A 15,572-nucleotide genomic window follows, 5' to 3' on the forward strand; every position below is an offset into this window, starting at 1 on the left:
TATTGCCCTTCCTTTTCTTGCCAAAGAAAGGTATTTTTTGTTTCCTTTATTAGTTAAAATTGCTTAATGTGATAGCTTATTATTCTCTTCCTATTAAAAAGTGGTTATTGAATTAAAGATTCTCCAAGCCTTGGAAATCCCACTGGAAAATACCTGATAATTTGTAGAATAACATACACTGTCTATAAAGATGAAAATGGCTTAAAGGGCATAAATTAAAGAAATATACAGAACAACAAAGAGAATGTTTAAGAATTTAATTAATGAAACTTACATTGGTCAAGAAACTAACATTGTTAAAACTATGCAGGGTATATTTAGAAGAACCAGAGATAGTCTTTAGAAAATTTCAAGTTAGAGAATGACAGAGGAGAAAACGTTCATTGAAAAAAACAGAAAATAAATATTAGAACCGTAATCCAGTGATAGGTCTGATAACCTGGGAGATAATGGTAATACAGAGAAAAAATACCTTATTCAAGTTTGAGTAGTGGAAGATTTCCCTTATGCTTGATAGATGTTTTGAAGAATGAATTATAGCTATCGGAGTGAGGGCACTATAGACCATGCAACCACATTTGCAAAGGTATGAAATTGTTTTCCACCTCTGGAGAATTGCAAACAAACTAGGATGCCCCAAATAAAGGCTACATATGAAGATGGGGAAGATGAGGCTGGAGAGCAGACAGGCAAATTCAGCCTTGAGCAGGACAGTAAGCAGGTGTCCATGCCCTTGTATACCATGCTTTGGAATTTAAACTATGTCCTGAAGAAAATGGGAATACACCCAAAGTAAACAGTAAGGAACAACATGAGGTGATCTGTAACTCTTAAGAGTCAATCTGGAGCAATACAAGGGCAGCACAACGAGACGCAGGATACTATTGAGATTAGTTACTAAAGAAATCTGGGACAGATACAATGAGGGCTTGAATTTAAGATGGAAATGAGCAAGGGAGGAAAACTCAAGAGATGGACAAAGGAATTGATGGAACATGTATGAGATGCTGAGGAAGAGGGTCAAGGGTAGACAATGATTCCCAGGATATGACAAACTGAGAAGAGATGAAATATGAACTTCTAAGGGACATGTAGGTATGGAGAAACATCAGGTTTGGGGGCACTTATCAGAATGCTCCTAGACCCATTTGGAAATGCAAACCTGTTACTCACACCTGGGCAAATAAATCATCCGCATGTTGGTGGTAGTTGAAGCTGCAGGTATGGATGATGAGGTCCGGAAAACATGGTCATGGTGAGAAGATGGCCAGTGATGCATCTATGAGGAACCCTCCCTACCTCTCCTCCAAAATAGAGATGGTTTGAAGAAAAGGAATCTGAAAAGAAAACCTGATCATTAAGAATAAACAGAGCCCTAATAATTTTTAATTAACATTTTCAAGTTTGTGCTTACACTAATGTTCTTGCCAAACTTCTACCTTAAATATTACCTTTTCAGGTAATTATAACATCAGTTGATGCTCTGGGATAATTGAATAAATGATGCCTAACATAAAGCTATGATTGCTTTATGCCATTTCATAAATACACATAATACACTGTAGTCAATGATTCATTTTTATTTTTGTCAAGGTGAGCATAAAAACAAATGGAAGTTATACTGCTTTTTAATGAAACACTTCTAATGCTAGGATAAGACGGATGTACAGTAATAAAATAGAATATCAAATGTGTTTTGGAAAAGATATTTAAGGAAACAGATGTGTGACCTGAATACCTATAGGTCTGTTTTCTAGTTGAGAATTGATTTGTGCATTTGACCTGAAAGAAAGGTATTAACTCTTTCAAGTCACAGATGAAATCATAATTTCACTGAACAGACATTTTGGGGGCACCCACTCTAGGCTATGCACTATTCTGAGTAGATAGAAAGAGTAAAATTTAGTCCCTGAGGGGGTGCATGTGAAACAGACATGAACAAAATAAGAAGCTATGGTAATATATGCTCCTGTGGTAATAGAGAAAAAATTCACAAAATATTCCTTAAGTCTATGATTTTTTGTAGTTATAGCTAAAATTATATTACAACAGACAGAGGAATCTTTTTCAGGTCAAATGGAAGGACCAGTTTCATAAATATGTATGAGAAAAATGTCAACTCACAAACCTAGCTAATAAAAAGGTATGCATTTGTAAAAGTAAGATAAAATAACACATTTTTTGAAACGTTTAAGATGCGTATATCTTATGAGGCAATAATCCTCCTGGCGACTTCATTGAAATTCCTCTACTTACTTTGCTTTTCCTTTTTCTTTTTTTCAGCTTTCTTTTTCTTTTTCACCTTTCAAGTTAGAATTTGAATCCTAGCAAAGATTGTTCTGTGACACCCACCCCCACTTTTTACAAATAAAGGGTAAAAATATATGCAGATGATCAGCACAAATTGATCAGAAAAATTAGTAGTCCACACTGTTACACATGCAAGATACAGTTAAACTTTTGTTGCGAAGATTAAATAAGATAATATATCCAAAGTACTAAAAGATTATCCAGTATAGAGTAAATGGGCTTCCCTGTGACTCAGATGGTAAAGAATTCACCTGCAATGCTCAAGACCTGGGTACCATCCCTGGGTTGGGAAGATCCCCTGGGGGAGGAAATGGCAACCCAGTCCGGTATTCCTGCCTGGAGAATCCCCATGGACAGAGGAGCCTGGTAGGCTACAGCTCAGGGGTCACAAAGAGTCAGATAGGACTGAGTGCCTAAGCAGCAGCATAGAGTAAATGCCAAGTACTTTATTATTATTGTAATTACTTTATTATGTAGCTCACTTTAAACTGTAGAACCATAGAAATAAATTGCAGATAAATTAGTAAATGGTTCAATGCATTTATTTATTGATTTTTTTTTACATAGCTTATAGTTTGTATGTCTAAATTATTTGCCTTGAAACAACCGAACTAAAAGAACTTCCAAATATGGTAAGGGATTTTATTAAAATCTTAAAGATTTCATAATTTTTATAAGAAGGTTTGAGCCCACAATAAGAAGTTACTTTCTTTCTGTTTCTATTCAATCTGTCAGCATTCAACAATGATTGATTACAGTTCCATTTTTTAATTTCCATTTTATAAGAAATTTGGAGGAGGTAACAGAAATGAGCTTGTTGTAAAGTACAGGGAATAAAGAAAGGTAAAAGCATATTGTGACCTATTGGTCCAAAATGTCATGAGAAAAGTCTTGTATTAATTCAAGATGTATAATATATGTGATGATAATTAAGATCTCCTAGAGAAGCAGGTACTTATCCTACAAGAATGTGTTTGTGTTTTAAATGTTAATAGAGATACAAACTATTTTGTGGGAATGGATAAAATCTAGTAATTATGCTCATAAATGGATAAAGCAATAAATGGAAATTTTTTCCCCTCTAGCTTTCACAGTTTTTTTTTTTCAGTTTTATTGATTTTGTTGTAAAACACAGTTTCTGCTAGTCAATGCAATTTATTGAGTGCCTAGACTATATTAAGCACCGTACTAGGGCACTGTAAAGAAAGCATTGTGTTGATTGGCCAGGAATTCAACCAGTGTCTCAAGAGATGAAGATTCTAGTCCTACCAAAAAAAAAAGAAAAAAAAAAACTTTAGACCATTTCCACAAGAATGCTCAAGAAAATTAAATTGAAATCGAGTTTTTAACCAGAGAAAATTATAAGGGATAGTCTAATGATATTGAGCAGGGAGAGTAAGAATATGTTTTTATTAACTATTTATTATTACTATGGTCTCTAACAGTGACCAGTTGTTACAGCTGGTTTTAAAAAAGGCAGAGGAACCAGAGATCAAATTGCCAACATCTGCTGGATCATTGCAAAAGCAAGAGAATCTCAGAAAAACATCTATTTCTACTTCATTGACTATGCAAAAGCCTTTGACTGTGTGGATTACAATAAACTGTGGAAAATTCTGAAAGAGATGGGAATACCAGACCAGCTGGCCTGCTTCTTGAGAAATCTGTAAGCAGGTCAAGAAACTGCAGTAGAACTGGACATGGAACAACAGACTAGTTCCAAATAGAAAAGGAGTACGTCAGGGCTGTATATTGTCACCCTGCTTATTTAACTTATATCCAGTGTACATCATGAGAAACACTGGGCTGGATAAAGCACAAGCTGGAATCAAGATTGCCGGGAGAAATTTTGATAACTTCAGATATGCAGATGACACCACCCTTATGGCAGAAGGTGAAGAAGAACTAAAGAGCTTCTTGAAGAAAGTGAAAGAGGAGATTGAAAAAGTTGGCGTAAAGCTCAACATTCAGAAAACTAAGATCATGGCATCTGGTCCCATCACTTCATGGCAAATAGATGGGGAAAATGTGGAAACAGTGACTGACTTTATTTTTGGGGGCTCCAAAATCATTGCAGATGGTGATGGCAGCCATGAAATTAAAAGACACTTACTCCTTGGGAGAAAAGTTATGACCAACCTAGATAGCATATTAAAAAGCAGAGACATTACTTTGCCAACAAAGGTCCCTCTAGTCAAGGCTATGGTTTTTCCAGTAGTCATGTATGGATGTAAGAGTTGGACTATAAAGAAAGCTGAGTGCTGGAGAATTGATTCTTTTGAACTGTGGTATTGGAGAAGACTCTGGAGAGTCCCTCGGACTGCAAGGAGATCCACCAGTCCATCCTAAAGGAGATCAGTCCTGGGTGTTCTTTGGAAAGACTGATGTTGAAGCTGAAACTCCAATACTTTGGCCACACGATGCAAAGAGCTGACTCATTTGAAAAAAACCCAGATGCTGGGAAATATTGAAGACAGGAGGAGAAAGAGACAATGGAGGATGAGATGGTTGGATGGCATCACCAGCTCAATGGACATGAGTTTGGGTGAACTCCGGGAGATGGTGATAGGCAGGGAGGCCTGGCATGCAAAGAGTCAGACAAGCCTGAGCAACTGAACGGAACTGAACTAACAGTGATTAACACGTTTGTTTTTAGGTATGAGAACCATTTACCCTCTTAAAAGTTATTAAGGTTCCCGAAGATCTCTTGGTTATGTAGGTTAAATTTATTAGTATTTCTAATATTAGAAAGATAAAACTAAAGAAATTTAGAAATGACTATTAATTCATTTAATAATAATAACCTGTTATATAACATGCTACATATTTTATGAAAAAACTATATTTATAAAATAAAAAGGTGGGAAGAATTGTGTTAGTTTACACTACAGCAATCTCTTTAATGTCTGGTTTACATGTGCTTCTACATTCTCATATCTACATCTATATTCTCATAACTACTTCTATACTCAATCTGTTGCAATATATTGCTTTGTTTAGAACAGATGAAAAACAACCTTAGATATGTGGTTGAAAAAGATGGAGTTGAGTATTTCAATAGCCTTTTCACACGGTGGTGGATATTCTTCTTTGATATTAAACCAAAACTAAATGAGTGGTAGTTTCTTTACCAGTAGTTGCAATGTGGAATCTACAACCACATCAATAAATTTTTCTTACTCTGTGGTTCTAAAAAATCCATTAGTCTATCTTGAACTTTGAATGGATCTTTCACGGATACATAATTTCATACTGTCATTGGTCATCTGGAAAACACTGGTTCATTGGGCAATGTAGACTGTCAAAAAGATGACACATTTAATTTTATTATATAGTATTCAACAAATTACATTTGTCAATAATCTCATCAAAAGGTAATTAACTACTGGAAAAATGTCTGTTTACTTTGGCATATAGTTCAGTTCAGTTCAGTCACTCAGTCGTGTCCGACGTTTTTCCACCCCTTGAATCACAGCACACCAGGCCTCCCTGTCCATCACCAACTCCTGGAGTTCACTCAGGCTCTCGTCCATCGAGTCAGTGATGCCATTCAGCCATCTCATCCTCTGTCATCCCCTTCTCCTCCTGCCCCCAATCCCTCCCAGCATCAGAGTCTTTCCCAATGAGTCAACTCTTTGCATGAGGTGGCCAAAGTACTGGAGTTTCAGCTTCAGCATCATTCCCTCCAAAGAAATCCCAGGGCTGATCTCCTTCAGAATGGACTGGTTGGATCTTTTTGCAGTCCAGGGGACTCTCAAGAGTCTTCTCCAACACCACAGTTCAAAAGCATCAATTCTTCAGTGCTCAGCTTTCTTTATAGACCAACTCTCACATCCATACATGACTACAGGAAAAACCATAGCCTTGACTAGACGGACCTTAGTCGGCAAAGTAATGTCTCTGCTTTTGAATATACTATCTAGGTTGGTCATAACTTTTCTTCCAAGGAGGAAGCGTCTTTTAATTTCATGGCTGCAGTCACCATCTGCAGTGATTTTGGAGCCCAGAAAAATAAAGTCTGCCACTGTTTCCTCTGTTTCCCTATCTATTTCCCATGAAGTGATGGGACTAGATGCCATGATCTTAGTTTTCTGAATGTTGAGCTTTAAGCCAACTTTTTAACTCTCCTCTTTCACTTTCATCAAGAGGCTTTTTAGTTCCTCTTCACATTCTGCCATAAGGGTGGTGTTATCTGCATATCTGAGGTTATTGATATTTCTCCCGGCAACCTTGATTCCAGCTTGTGCTTATTCCAGTCCAGCGTTTCTCATGATGTACTCTGTATAAAGTTATATAAGCAGGGTAACAATATACATCCTTGACGTACTCTTTTGCCTATTTAGAACCAGTCTGTTGTTCCATGTCCAGTTCTTACTGTTGCTTCCTGACCTGCATATAGGTTTCTCAAGAGGCAGGTCAGGTGGTCTGGTATTCCCATCTCTTTCAGAATTCTCCGTAGTTTATTGTGATCCACACAGTCCTTTGGCATAGTCAATAAAGCAGAAATAGATGTTTTTCTGGAACACTCTTGCTTTTTCCATGATCCAGCGGATGTTGGCAATTTGATCTCTGGTTCCTCTGCCTTTTCTAAAACCAGCTTGGACATCTGGAATTTCACAGTGGCATATTGCTGAAGCCTGCCTTGGAGAATTTTGAGCATGACTTTACTAGCGTGTGAGATGAATGCAATTGTGTAGTAGTTTGAGCATTCTTTTGCATTGCCTTTCTTTGGAATTGGAATGAAAACTGACCTTTTCCAGTCCAGTGGCCACTGCTGAGTTTTCCAAATTTGTTGGCATATTGAAAGCAGCACTTTCACAGCATCATCTTTCAGGATTTGAAATAGCTCAACTGGAATTCCATCACCTCCACTAGCTTTGTTCATAGTGATGCTTTCTAAGGCCCGCTTGACTTCACATTCCAGGATGTCTGGCTCTAGGTGAGTCATCACACCGTCGTGATTATCTTGGTCATGAAACTCTTTTTTGTGTAGTTCTTCTGAGTATTCCTGCCACCTCTTTTTAATATCTTCTGCTTCTGTTAGGTCCATACCATTTCTGTCCTTAATCGAGCCCATCTTTGCATGAAATGTTCCCTTGGTGTCTCTAATTTTCTTGAAGAGATCTCTAGTCTTTCCCATTCTGTTATTTTCCTCTATTTCTTTGCATTGATCGCTGAGAAAGGCTTTCTTATCTCTTCTTGCTATTCTTTGGAACTCTGCATTCAGATGCTTGTATCTTTCCTTTTCTCCTTTGCTTTTCACTTCTCTTCTTTTCACAGCTATTTGTAAGGCCTCCTCAGACTGCCATTTTGCTTTTTTGCATTTCTTTTCCGTGGGGATGGTCTTGATCCCTGTCTCCTGTACAATGTCACGAACCTCCGTCCATAGTTCATCAGGCACTCTATCTATCAGATCTAGTCCCTTAAATCTATTTCTCACCTCCACTGTATAATCATAAGGGATTTGATTTAGGTCATACCTGAATGATCTAGTGGTTTTCCCTACTTTCTTCAATTTAAGTCTGAATTTGGCAATAGGGAGTTCATGATCTGAGCCGCAAATCAACTCCTGGTCTTGTTTTTGTTAACTGTATAGAGCTTCTCCATCTTTGGCTGCAAAGAATATGATCAATCTGATTTCGGTGTTGACCATAACCTTTTACAAAATTCTAGTTTCCACTTGAAAGCTTGAATTTATCACTTGTACAACAAAAGGTGCTAGCTATTTTCCTCAAAATAAAAAGCTAATCACACTCATTGAGAAAAGTCTGCCAAATATCTGAATATTTAATATTTGTTTGTTGAGTTGTTCTCACAAGTAAAAACAGTGTTTTGTGAAAAAGTGGATCGTTCGGCTTGCAACTCAAACAGTTCTCTAGACACCATCGTACTTCATTATATGAAAGTGAATGTCCCTCAGTTGTGTCTGACTGTTTGTGACCCCATGGACTATACAGTCCATGAAATTCTCCAGGCCAGAATACTGGAGTGAGTAGCCTTTCCCTTCTCCAGGGGATCTTCCCAACCCAGGTACCAAACCGAGGTTTCCCACATTGCAGGCAGATTCTTTACCAGCTGAGCGACCAGGGAAGCCATTCATTATATAGCAAAAGTGTTTTATGTATACTTCTCATTCCATCTCACCTTACTTTTTAAATGTGTACCCGAGGATTGAGATTTTTTTTTTTTTTACTTCTTAATCAGAAATATTCATAAGTGAATCTGGCTTTTTTTTTTTTTTTCCTGAGTGTATGACAGTGAACACAATGATTACTAGTTGATTTTGGTGCTAAAGCTCTAGCAGGAATCCACTATTTCTACTGCACCAGAGATCTTCTTTTTTTTTAACTGTTTTGACATTACATGGAGAATCCTTAATTTTCAAGGTTTGGTCTCCAATTTTACTATTGCAGCTCACTCATTTTTTTACTCAGCAATTACTTAACTCTCAAATATTCTTCTTTCCTCCCAATTTAAGGACAAAGTAAGTATTACACTATGTAAAGCAGATAAATCCATCCCATGGATCTTATTACAGCTAAAGGTATAGGTTGTGAAAATATTTTCATTTCTATTTTAAATTATCAGATATCTAAATTTTTCATGAATTTTTATGAAATATGCCCTTAAAAATTAAAACATTGTATTAAGTTAGGAAGATGGTTTTAGGATACCAATAAAATAACTTTTATATTATGATAATTCTGCAGTTCATAACATGAAAAACTAACATCTGATGTAGAGTCTCGGATCTGAATTTAAATATACTACTACTATTATAAATCTATTAATTCCCCCTGGTTTTCTTATTAAACTACTTATCCACATCTCAGACGTGAACATAAAAAAATATATATGGTATAGTGAGAATTTTTTAACTTTATGTTGCGTTTTTCTATCAGTTCCACATTTACATTTGAGGCACAATTTAGAAATTTAGAGTCTAGTCTAAATGACAGAAAACTATTCATAACAGGACATTATTGGACCCTGTAGTACTCCATGAGGATAAAACCAAAAATTCTTTGTTTGTTGTAGTGTCATATTTTACATCTCACTCTAAAGTAAATATCATGAGAATAAAATGTGTATAAAAATAAACTAACAAGAACTTCTTTATTAACACTGGCCTTTTAGTAAAATTTAGTTGTGGGAGAAAATGAGTTAAAGCCCAATAGGTGTGTGTGTGTGTGTGTGTGTGTGTGTGTGTGTGTGTGTGTAAAAGTTATGTGTCATTTCTACCACAAGAAAATTTTGCATTTTTGTGATAAAGCTCCTCGGTTTTGCTTGTCAGTATTACATCTTAAGGAAACAAATGTTAAAATAAGGAGAATAATATTTAAAATCATAGAGCATGGATGAGCTCCAGGGAGTACAAAAGTCCCTAAAATTGTGTGCAAGATGTGTTTTATCTATGAACTTTTTGAAAAAGAGAGATTTCAAAGCTTTTATCATGGAGGTCAAGACACCGAAAAGTCAAGAACCACGGAATCTGTGTTTTAGTCAGCATAGAGTAATTCTACACGATATAAACTGGGTAAATCATGTAGAGCCTTAAGTCTTTGTGATAGCTAAAGTGAGCTAAGTATTAAGGATATGAGCCATATACTTATAACTCCACCTTAATAATTAATAGGGGAGCTTTGTTCATCAATTTTTCTATAATCTCCTTAAAATAAAAAAATTTCTATAATCTCCTTAAAATGGCTGTGTGTTTTATATTAAAATAATAATGCTTATTAGGAAGTGTTTATTCAGAAATATCTGTACCTAAAGTTGGAACAAAACGGACATAAATTACTTATGAAAACATTCAAATGCCGCTGCTGCTTCTGCTAAGTCACTTCAGTCATGTCCGACTCTGTGCGACCTCATAGCGGCAGCCTACCAGGCTACCCTGTCCCTGGGATTCTTCAGGCAAGAACACTGGAGTGGGTTGCCATTTCCTTCTCCAATGCCGGAAAGTGAAAAGTGGAAGTGAAGTCACTCAGTCATGTCCGACTCCTAGAGACTCCATGGACTACAGCCTACCAGGCTCCTCCGTCCATGGGATTTTCCAGGCAAGAGTACTGGAGTGGGGTGCCATCGCCTTCTCCAATTTAAATGCTAGATAAATATAAGGAGACTTTATTACCAGTTCTGTAGTATCAGGAGGTAGTTAAATAGGTTTATTATCATACCTAAATTTCTTATTACTCTCTAAAAGGTGTGGTTCATGTCTTTATAAGAATATATCTTTGCAAGGTGATAATCAGTGATGTCCCAGTGTCATTTAGAGACTGACAGTATTCTGAGCTACATGTCTTATTTCACAAAGCTATGAATTTGTATTGTGATAATGGTTTATTTCTCTTCTTCAAATTCTGAATTCTGACAGGAAAAAAGAATTTCAAATCTCTTTATTTACCATGCCATCACAAACACGCACTTTCATACCTGCATGCCCACATAGATGTTTAAGTTATTCAATATTGCATCCTTTATCCTTGTTACAGTAAAATATTCTCCTCCTACAATTATTTTACTCATAAAGCTTTTCTGTTCTCAAACTCAAAAGATTTTTATATTTCCAAAATTTAAAAATATAGATATATCCATAAGATGGTGCTGTATCTTTAATTTGGTGAGATACTTGAATGCTAAAATATGTCTATTACATATGTAGTTAAAAGACTAGGTTATAGAGTTTGATCTTTAAAGAGTCTTATGCTGTAAAAATGTCAGTTTAAGTATAATTAGAATCTTTACATAATTATTTTTCATATATCACAGAATGTTAAAGCCTCTTTGCCCAGATTTAGTTGCCAACCATAGGTGAAAAAAAAAATAACTGAAATTCTCATTTCAACTAACATTTTCTGAACAGCCACTTTGCACATACTACATATGACAAATGAAACAGCTGAATTATATAAGTATCAATTTCTACCAAGGTCAATAAGAGCCTTTAAAAGTCCTTTGAAACATCCAATTTGATGGAAATTAAAAATGACATTGCATGCAAGAACTTCCTTTCAAATGTTGAGAAACTGTAGGAGAATTAACTCAATCATTTTCTCTACCTAGTAAGATTATATACCTAGTGAGGGAAAAGTAATTTAAGATATGCTAATTATAGAATGTATTTCTGATTCAGGCTGATGCATTCAGGAGAGGTAATATTTCATATCCCATTTAATTATCACTTATAAACAGATTTAATAAACAGAGTGTTTAAAATTGGTTGTAGGATATTTTATTTTTAAGATGAACAATCTTATGCCAAAGGAACAGAAAAAATTGCAGTGGAGGTGACAAGGTAACAAGGGAAAGTGTGGAAAGGGAATATTTGGAGTCATGAAGGTTGATATGGGTGAAGCCAAGACAAGAAGCAAGTCTTCATCACATAATCACATGAAAATTTCTAATAAAATATTTACTGCCATGATTTGGGGCATATTTAATTTTATAGATTTGCTTTTCTAGCAACTGCTTAGAATTTTCTCTTCCTTTGAACAGTGTCATCTTCTGTATTACACCATTATTACATCTCTTAATTCAAGCTGATGTAGTAGTTTTGCAGAAAACCTTAATTAGTCATTATGAAGTACTGATAAACACAGAATCCCCTATAGCATTATATTATAAGATAGCAAAATCTATTGACCAATTATTATTAAAAATTATACATCTAGGCTAAAATTTTCTGTCAACAAAATATCAAAATATGCTATCATCTTAAAGAGCTATAAAATAATTCTAAGAAATTATGAATTTCTTAGAAATATGTAATACCAGACTGGTAGGGGCATTTTTACCTTCTCAAAAACTTCCCAGAGTTTCACTTTCTTAATTTTTCTTGATATATAGATTTTCTTATATTAAAATATAGAATCCAAATAATATTGGCATTTATGTATATAAAGTAATACAATGAAACTTAAATTTGCATGATCTAAAATTTTAAAAATTAAGAAACTAAGATCAAGTAATGTTGTTGACAGTCATTTTCATTAAGATTATCTATCATCCCCTTTCAATGAAATATTTTTCCTCTCAGTTGACATAGTGTTGGTTATACAATGATACATAAGAAACATTTATGTTGATGGCATCTTCCCAGAATGCTTTCTTTGACAATATTATTCAGTGGGGAGAAATAGTATTATGATGTAAAAGCTAGTGAGCATTAAAAAGATAGAGAAAATAAATATTACTTATAAATTTTGTTTGCACATTCATTTTGAAAATAGGACCAACTGAATCTGTTGGTAAAGCAATACCTGGTCAAGTGCTTCAAAAGAAATCAAAGAGAGGATAAAAGTCTCTATAGGAAGAAACTAAAGGTACCACATGGCAGGGGCCATATGCAGGAAATCTTCTGATGTTAAAAGACCATAAAAGGGACCTTCCTTGGTTGTCCAGTGGCTAAGACTGTGGGCTCCTAATGCAGGAGGCCCAGGTTCAATCCCTGGTCAGGGAACTAGATCCCACAGGCCCCAGCTAAAGACTCCACATGCAATGATGAAGATTGAAGATCTTGTGGGCTGCAGTTGAGAATCGGCACCTTCCAATAAATAAATATTTTTTAAAAAATAAAAGACCATGAAGAATGCTAAGAAGGTAACAATAGACAGAGTTCTATTATGACAATCCGCACAGCTTAATTAATAGATATTTGTTAAGAATTCACTCTGAGAAAGGCAAATGAGCAAAAAATACACAATTTCTCTCTCATGGAACCTAAAGTATAGGGTGAAGATAGACATTAAAAATCTATACACATAAATATATAATTATATACAGAAATAATAGCATTAAAGTAGACACACTGGGTACAATGAGACCATATGACCAGAAGGTATGACTTAGAAGGCAGAGGGATGGGGGAAGCAGCTGGTGCTTGAGAAGAGATCTTCAAGGTAAGTGTGAGTTAGAAAGTATTAAGTGTCTGGGATTTGCTTCAAAATTATCTGGGATGGAGGTAGGGTGAAAGTGAAAGTGAAAGTCATTTAGTCGTGCCAGACTCTTTGCAACCCCACGGACTACACCGTCCACAGAATTCTCCAGGTCAGGATACTAGAGTGGGTAACCTTTCCCCTTCTCCAGGGCATCTTCCCAACCCAAGGATGGAACCCAGGTCTCCCACATTGCAGGCAGATTCTTTACCAGCTGAGCCACCAGGGAAGCCCAAGAATACTGGAGTGGGTAGCCTATTCCTTCTCCAGAGGATTTTCCTGACCCAGGAGGTAGGCGGAGTGATGCCATAGATGAAATAAGATGAGACATGTATTATTAATATGAATGTTAGACCATTTCAGTAAGAAGCACTTTATGTGTTTATATGTAATAAGTGTATATATATATATTTATATATACATATATAGTTATTATATAGTATTTCAGGCAGAAGATGGAACATATTTGAAGACCTTGAGGCAAGAAGGAGTTTGGTTTGCTCTAAATGCCAGGAAGAAGGCCAGGGTGGCTGCAATGCATAGAAATGAAGCCAGACAGAATAGAGTGCTGTAGACCATCCTAAAGGTGTTGACCTTTATCCGAAGAGCAATGAAGGGTGTTAGGCACCAGAGTTATAGTCGCATATTTTATTTTTTACAACAAAAATCACCCAGGTTGTACTACAGAGGTTAGAGGATGGCAAGAGTAGGCAAGGGTGATGGAAATGAAGGAAAGGAAGTGACTGGAAAGAAATAGAGGAAGTACAACTGAAATAGCTTGAACGTCTTGAAGATATTAGGCAAAGATGAGAGAAAAGTGTTGAGAAACTCTCCCCAAATTTGTAGTTTGTGCAGCACTCAGCTTGAGAAATTCTTTTAATTGAAAATTTTTTGTTTTTATCAGATTTCAAAACTAACATTTGTGACTTGCTATTGTTTTCATACCACAGCATCTTGAGCCGTTTGGTCCCTTTTGTCTTTTTTAAAAGATTGAAGTCATTGCAAGGGGTTTGCCTGGCTGCTTAGTTGGTAAAGAATCTGCCTGCAATGCAGGAGACCCTGGTTCAATCCCTGGGTTAGGAAGACCCCTGGAAGAGGGCCTGGCAACCCACTCCAGTGTTCTTGTCTGGAGAATCCGCATGAACAGAGGAGCTTGGCGGGCTACAGTCCATGGGGTCGCAAAGAGTCAGACACAACTTAGTGACTAAGCACAATCAATATTGATATGAGCTTCCCTCTTAGCTTGGTTGGTAAAGAATCTGCCTGCAATGGGCTTCCCTCGTGCCTCAGTTGGTAAAGAATCTGCCTGCAGTGCATGAGACCGAGGTTCAATTCCTGGGTCGGGAAGATCCCCTGGAGAAGGAAATGGCGATCCACTCCAATACCTTTCCTGGAGAATCCCATGGACAGAGGAACCTGGCAGGCTACAGTCCATGGGGCCACAACAGTCAGACATGACTTGGAGTCTAAGCCACTACTACAATCCGTACAAGAGTGCTAAATTCTTTCTATTTAGTTTCTATTTCATCTAGAGTGCGGAGACTCCAAAATTAGGTAAAATTTGTGAGTAGAATAAAACCAACCTTTTTGCTGGGGGAGAGAGGCATATAATTGCTTTACAATGCTTTGTTAGTTTCTGCTGCTGCTGCTGCTGCTAAGTTGCTTCAGTCATGTCCGACTCTGTGCGACCCCATAGACGGCAGCCCACCAGGCTCCCCCGTCCCTGGGATTCTCCAGGCTAGAACACTGGAGTTTCTACTATACAACAAAGTGAATCAGTCATATGTATACATATTTCCTGTCCCTCTTAAACGGCCCCGCATGCTCCATCCCACACCTCTAGGTCCCCACAAAGCACTGAGCTAAGCTCCCTGAGCTATGCAGCAACTTCCCATTAGCTATCTATTTTACACGTGGTAGTGTATATATGTCAATCCTTATCTCCCGTTTCATCCCACCATCCCCTTCCTGCCCTGTGATCACATGTCCATTCTCTGTGTCTATGTCTCTATTCCAGGGAAGGAATAAAACCAACTTCAATACTTTGGATCCTGTCAAGGAATGCAGGATATCAGTTACATTTGTATTTCTAATGTTTATTTCCCTCCTGTCATCTTCCAGCATTTCAAAGAATTGTAAATATATGGCCTTTGCACAGATACAATAAATTTTTGATACATAAAACGAAGAAATCATTATGATGAAAATTTAAAGCCAAAATGAGAAGATTGATCTTTTCCTTCCTTTCTTTCAATACTCATTATAATGACACCAATAGATTTAATTACATTCCTAATTCATATGGACAGGAGGCCAGAAATGGTT

Source organism: Capricornis sumatraensis, chromosome 5, assembly GCF_032405125.1.
Source record: "Capricornis sumatraensis isolate serow.1 chromosome 5, serow.2, whole genome shotgun sequence".
Taxonomy (NCBI): domain Eukaryota; kingdom Metazoa; phylum Chordata; class Mammalia; order Artiodactyla; family Bovidae; genus Capricornis; species Capricornis sumatraensis.